Below are 6,819 nucleotides of genomic sequence, written 5' to 3'. Positions count from 1 at the left end.
TGGACCTACATATGGTTGTGCTCATTTATACCCCTCCAACCTTTTCATTTTGAAGCCAGCACTTTCCCATCCTGGCTGCACGAGCACAACCAAAGGTGCAGCCTTGGCGACTGTTGCAATAAAGCGATTTTATCATTCCTCTCTGATCTAAGGGCTTCATTTTCAGCATGGGGGGGGGGGGGGGGGGGAGGGGGGGGGGGGGGGGGGGGGGGGGGGGGGGGGGGGGGGCGGCCCCTTTTAAATCTGCGGGTGCCGGTATTGGGACAGACCAAGGCGGGGATGGGGGGGAGATGGGGGTGGGCTTAAAGGGATGGGAGGGCAGCCCCCCCCCCCCCCCCCCCCTCCTGGCGGTGGTGCAGCCCGAGGGGGCGTAGCTAAGCTGGCGGGTGGCTTGAAAGGCATTCAGCGGCCATGCATTGAGGGGGATGGTTTGGGAGGGGGGTAAAGGGGGTTTATAATGGGGTTTGGTGGTTCTGGGGTCAGCCTTTGGGATGAGAGGAGCCTCCGGTGGGTGGCAATGGGGGGTTTGGGGGATTATCCGGTAACGGGACAGTCGCGGAACGGAGATTGAATATTTATAGTTATGCGCCTGCGCGGGGTGGAGCGTAGGCTCTTGGAGGCAGGCGGAGGGCTCGGTTTTCCGGGACCTCGTGGCGCAACGGTAGCGCGTCTGACTCCAGATCAGAAGGCTGTGTGTTCGAATCACATCGGGGTCACCGTCCTCCTGCGGGAGGTTCCCTTTTATTTTTCTCCACTCCTGGAGGGATTTTTTTGCTCTGCTCGGGGAATACACGCATAAAAAGAGCAGAGACATAACGTGGGTAAAGATTCAGAGCGGTCTGCTTCCCCTTTGTTGTGATTTTGAGACAAAGGGGCCTATCCATGCATTTAAGTGAGCAAGCATCCATCACTGCTGTGGCTTTGCACAGCACCAACACCCCCCTCTATATAAGCTCCCCCCTTGCATTCACTTGCAATGCAGCCTCTCAATATTGGCCTCCTGCGATGCTTTAGGATGGTTTTAGCTCCCACTGAAGCCTTTCCCCTTGGAGAGCTTTCTTTCCCATTGACTCCTCCATCGGTTGCCGTGGGGAGCAGCGATGTCACAGTGGGGAAGGGGTGCAGCCCATGAGCAGCACTCAGACAACAGGCTTCCTCTTGGCCATGTGAACAGGTAAGGGACACCTCTAGATTGCTGCCACCCCAATTAGGGTGAACCTCATCATCCTGACCCCCTTCACCCCCCACTTCATCACAGCGTTATGCCTCTGGTTGGGATTTTGGGTCTCTTGGGATAGGAGCCACCAAAATGGAAACAGACCCTGAATGCCATTGAGGTGGTTGTGTTTTATCATGTCCTGATTGCAGTGTGTACAGATAGCAGACTGGAATGGCATAAAAGGGAGATCCAGAGCCTTGTATGGGGAAGCAAATAAGGTGTACCTCCTCCTGCTCTTTAAGCCAAGCAGCCTGTGCTTGCTGGGGTTTATTTCCACCCCCATTGGGATGGCACATCTTGTAATAAAAATCCAATCACAGGCGACCGATGCGCGAAGGAGCAGCTGTTGCATGCAGTCATGCACAATATTTCAGTGCCAGAAGTGATTCGTTTACTCTGTGCAATATATATGGAAATGTGCTGCAGGAGGAGGATGGCTGGAAATATCCTATTTTATTCATAGAGCTCCAACAAAGCTGATCTTTGATTTGTGGACTGTGTGTGCTTTTTTCCCCTTTTACGCTGTGTCAAATAAACAGAGGCATCTAACTTAGTTCTGGTAGAATTGCTTGGCTGTATTTAATCTGCCTCTACGTGCTGCTTTTAGACTGACATATCTGAATGCAGCAGGTTCAGCACTGAAGGCATCAAGTAAATGAGGGCTGCCACAGGGAGCTGGATGGAGAGCAAATGAAATCCTGCTGCAGAAATGCTCTGAAAGAGGAAATGGGTAGAGAATAGTGGGAATAGTGGGGGAGGACAGCCCGTCTTCTAGCAAACTGAGCTGGAAGGGATGCTCTGTGCTCCTCTATGGGTGGGGAAGGGGGTGGGTGAGCTGTTACACTGGTTAAATGGTGGGGCAGGAACATGAAGGTCCTCTGGAAATCTCTATGTGTGCTGCTTTATTCAGTTTAGCTGTAATTGCTGGTTATAGCTAACGAGTTTAACTGGTTCAATTGCTACTAAATCTTTATGTGGATGCTATATAAGAAAGCGTCAAAGTCTTTGGGTGGGATCTGAGACAGGTAGAAACCATCCCAGCAGTTGCAGTGATCCTAAAGTTGTCCTAAGCCCTTTTGAACTGGATGTGATGTGAGAGGGGAACTGCTGGCAGATGTCTTTCAAGCAATAGCAACCATCTGCTTTCTCCTTCTATTTCCTGAAAGCTCTGCAGATGGGAGAGATGTCCAAGAGCACATCCAATGCACTGATAAGACAACAGACGGACACCGTAGCCGAGCATGACGTGGAGGAGCTCAATGTGCAAAGTGAGTGGTGGTGATGTGCAGCCACGCTGGGACCGGTGCTGTGTGTGCATTGCATGCACTGTGCTTGAGGTCATATAGAATGAGACCTAAAGAGAGTGATGGCTTAGAGTGAGGGGGGAAAGGCTGAGCTTCCCCAGGGGAAGCAGCAGTTCTAGTGACAGCCAGCAAAGCTGCCTGCTGGAATTGATGCAATTCTGACCTGCCTGGGAACCCCTATCCAAAATGAAGGTGTTTGGGGGTAACCTGAGACAACACGGTTCTCTCTTTACTGAGGTGGAACATACCGTGTTTTAATCTCTAAAAGCCTTTTTAGAAGTTCCTGAGGATTAAACCCTTCTCTGTCCCCACCTCTCCTTTATTGCAATGCCCTTTGAAGTTCTCTTCAAAGACGAAAGCAAAATTCCCATGTATGCTGCAGACTGTAATGAATATCCAGCTTTGTTGAAGCAATTAGCACGGTGGGGCCATTTCTGTTGCACTTTAAAGTGAAGTTCCCAAATCCTGAGCAGTTTAGACATGAATCCAACAGCTGTGTGCTGTGCTACTCGGATGGCCCAGCAGCTGTCATAACAAAAGCAGAGCCTCAAACACAACCTCTTTGTATGGCCATTGAAAATAAGGGTAAGATTGCCTTCTGGTTGTGCTGTGCTGAGCTCAGGGTGGGCTGAGCGGTGTTTGCTGCTTTGCTTGGGTGATCCCCAGCAAATGAACTGCTCTTGGCCACTTCTTCTGGTTCCTGGGTCTGCATTATGTGGGTGCCTGCTTGAATCTTTGCTTGAAGCAAAGAATACAGCAGGGATAATGAAACAAAGCCATTTGCAAAGATACCCTGAAGTGTGGCTTTCAAATGCATCGCCTTATGCAACCCTAATACAGATAGTTCAGGCTTATTGGCTTGCATTTGAAACCCCTCTTTCTTTCTATCTCCTCACCCAGGCAGAAATACTGAAGTAACCTTTGAAACACAGGATTACAGAGTGACAGCGGGCTGCATTGCTGCCAGCAGTGAGGTAAGGAATCTCCCAATGCATGAATGTTTGGTGCAGCTAAATGGAAGCAATTGCAAGCTGATATCAGCTGATGTTCTTTGTACTGGCTCATGACAAGTGCAGCAATTACCTCCAATCAGGTAATTATAGCATCCTTCTATAGCTTGAGCCTGGTTTTTTGCTGTCTGCTCACTGCCCTGGGTGTGTGAGAATAAGCCAAGCTCTCTTTTGCAGTACCAACATCACTTTGATTTAGCACTGTGTTCAAAACTGTGTCCAGAACCCCTCTGTAACAGAGGGATGTGCTTTGTTCCATGTGTCCAGGATGGAGATCTGCTCTGAGGGGCTTCTGAGCTGCAAGGGTTGGCTCAGGGCTTATACTCTGCTGGGATGCTCTCAGAGCCTTTAATTCACTGAGTTAAGAACAGAGTATCTATCAGCTAATGAGTGATAAAGTAGAAGCTATTTTGCTGATTGCTTTATGGAATGCAGATGAATTCAGGCTCTTAATTACATGCAAAGCTGATTAACGTGTATTGTAACTGTACGCATAGACTTGTTGCAGGTGGAAAAGCTCTAAGAAGTTCCTCGTTAAGTCAGTGTGATTAACAGGAGTGTGGTCTGTGTTGTGTGACACTCGGGACTTGGTGGTAACTCACCCCAAGATGCCATAATTATAATCCCACAGCCTGCATTAAGGAGTCTGTATTGAAATATTAACTGATATTGATGGAGGATGTGTTCATAGAACCACTGAGCTTGGAGAAGAACTCCAAAGTCATACAAATGCTGGTGTAGGGGCAATGGGGGTCAGCGGGTGGCAGTCCCCATAGTGGTCCCAGGGCTGTGATGGGGCATTGTGGCACTGTTACCTTACAACAGCTGCTTGCTGTGTTCCCTCTTGCCACAAAACACCTTCAGGCTGATCCAAATGACACTGAGTCATCAGCTCTCATCTCATTTACCATTACAGCATTCCAAAAGCGCTTCCCTTGGTCTCTTTAAGTCTTGCATCTTATCAGAGTTCATCTCCTATGAGGTTCACAGCACGGAGTTAAGACCTTGAGTCAGCTCTGAGCAAGTGAACTTGCACACAGGAATGCTGGCAGGGGAACCAGACGTTCCCCTCAAGGCATCTTGCTTCCTTCCCAGCATTGTGTGCAGCCCAGATGATGTTATCTCAAAGAAGATGGCACTCCCTTTGAAGAGAACCCTCTGGGGAGAACTTTTTGATGTATTTGATGTAGAATAAATTGCTCTTCATGTGTAGAATTCAGCCATGGGTCCTCTTGAGTGAGGGAGATCTTTGTGCACGAGTGCTTGCATGTGCAATGTTAGATGTAAGTAATCGATTAGGAACAGTATCTGTTTAGGCTTCAGCCCTAGAAATGGATCCTGTTGAGTCATGTTAAAGATAATGGCCTCATCCTGCTCAGATTAAATCACCGTCAGCCTTTGGAATGGGGTTTGTGCCTTGATAGCGCCCCAGATGAGGGAACTCCAGCTACAAAGAGGCCTTGGAGCATTGGTGTTATAGGAATGGTGATTACAGCACTGTTCTCTTTGCCTCCAGTTGAGTTTGGGTGCTGTGATTAAATGCTGTGTCCGGAGGCAAAGCACTGTTCTTGTGCATTACTCATTGCCTTGTGCAATACATCTGGTTAAAGCAGTGTTTCTCCTTGCAGCAGGACAAGAGTTACTGACATACTGAATGCCAATTAATGTTCCAGAGGCTCTGTGTCAGACTGCAGGCAACCAGCTTTGCTTTTAACCTCATCTCTTGGTTGATTTAAGTCCTTTCAATCACTCATCAGGAGGTTCCATGGTGTTTCTTAGGTCTGGGCACCATTGCTGTTAGACTCCTGTGGTCACTGACATGGTTCCTTATCTATTAGTGTTGTTCTGATAACCCCAGGACCTCAAAAGATGGTGCATTCTCACCCTTGAAATTCAGGTGGCCTCCTCTGTGGCAATCTGCAGCTTGCATGGTAGCTTTGCATGCTAGAAATACAGCCCAATGCATTGAGCTCACTAAATCTCTAAGTGCAACCTTCTTTCCCAATAGTCGAGTGGAGCATCTAGTGATGGACAGGATGAATATGACCAGGATGAAACGTGCTTTGCTGTTTCTCTGTCTCCCAAGGGACTCAGGTAATGTGCACTGAACCTCTTTTGCTATCAACCAACCTCTGCTTTGGTTTGCTTTCGTGTTTTGGAGAAGCTCACTCCTGCTTAACCATATAATATAACAGGAGGAAATAATGTTAAGTGCCTTTCCTCCCCTAATGGCTTCCATTATAGCCTTTGTGATGGGTCTAAAAGGTAATAAGTTGGTTCTGTAGGGTCAGTGATGAGAGCTCAGCTTCTGTGTCTATTTGTCCTTCAGGACCAGCAGGAAAAGGCCAAAGATAAAGAGCAAGTGGTCACCGGTGCAGAAGAAAATGAGAGTAATGGAATCAGAGCCATTGCTACCATTAATGGCAGCACCTGCAGAATTAGCAGCTCATGATACGGAGGACAGAGCAGAAGCAGCCCGGGAAGTGATGGAGCGATGTGACTTGACTGACATTGTTCTGCTTGTGATACTCATTGTTATTGCAATCATGGTCTTCACGCACCTTGCTCTGGCAATGATGGTAACAGCCTACTGCTGAGCTTCAGCCTGAGAAGAGAAAGAGAGGCAACATCCCATGTATCAGCAGTGAGTGCAGAACTGAAGAATGCTTTTCTCTCCCTGTGATGTGCAATGAGCTCTTCTGGTGGTCAATAAAAAGGCTGAGAGGAATGGCAGAAGTCAGTGATTTGTATGTACCTGCTGGTTGCTCCATGCACTGGTTCCTATCTGCTGGCAACGTGACCTGCTCTGCTGTTTGTCTTCTGAAGCCTGGCTGGCTCAGAGATGGGATCTATGCATGGCTTGGTGTTAATTGGGTTGCTCCAGGTGGGGTCATTCCATTGTAGAATCATAGAGTTGCCAAGGTTGGAAAAGACCTCCAAGATCATCCAGTCCAACTGTCCAACAATATTTCTCCTCTAAACCACTTAAAAGAAGGCCAGGTACCAGAGGTGATGGCAAAAGACAGCCTTAAACACCTACTATTGACTGTTATCTTTGAGAAGGTAAAGCTCCACGATGCTCTGGTTGTATTACATATGGGGAAACACCAAGCTGGCAAGATATTGTGACCAGTCCTGCCATGAGCTGCAAGTCTTGTTAGTGTTGGCTTTTGAACTGAAAGTGTGTACTTTGAATTCAAACTGGGGAGACACAGAACTTCATCCACACCCAGAGGAGTTCGGTTTGTGCCAAGTCTCCCCCAGCTCCCTTGAAAGGAGTGAGGCA

General features: G+C 48.2%; 1 non-coding gene across 1 annotated transcript; it reads left to right on the top strand.

Annotated features, from left to right (window-relative positions):
- Positions 1 to 644: 644 nt before the first annotated feature.
- TRNAW-CCA lies at positions 645 to 716 on the top strand. Its single transcript has one exon. It is a non-coding gene; the product is annotated as a tRNA-Trp (tRNA).
- The last annotated feature ends 6,103 nt before the right edge of the window (positions 717 to 6,819 follow it).

Source organism: Coturnix japonica, chromosome 26 (assembly GCF_001577835.2).
Source record: "Coturnix japonica isolate 7356 chromosome 26, Coturnix japonica 2.1, whole genome shotgun sequence".
Lineage (NCBI taxonomy): Eukaryota > Metazoa > Chordata > Aves > Galliformes > Phasianidae > Coturnix > Coturnix japonica.
This window is presented reverse-complemented; position numbering and strand designations above follow the sequence as displayed.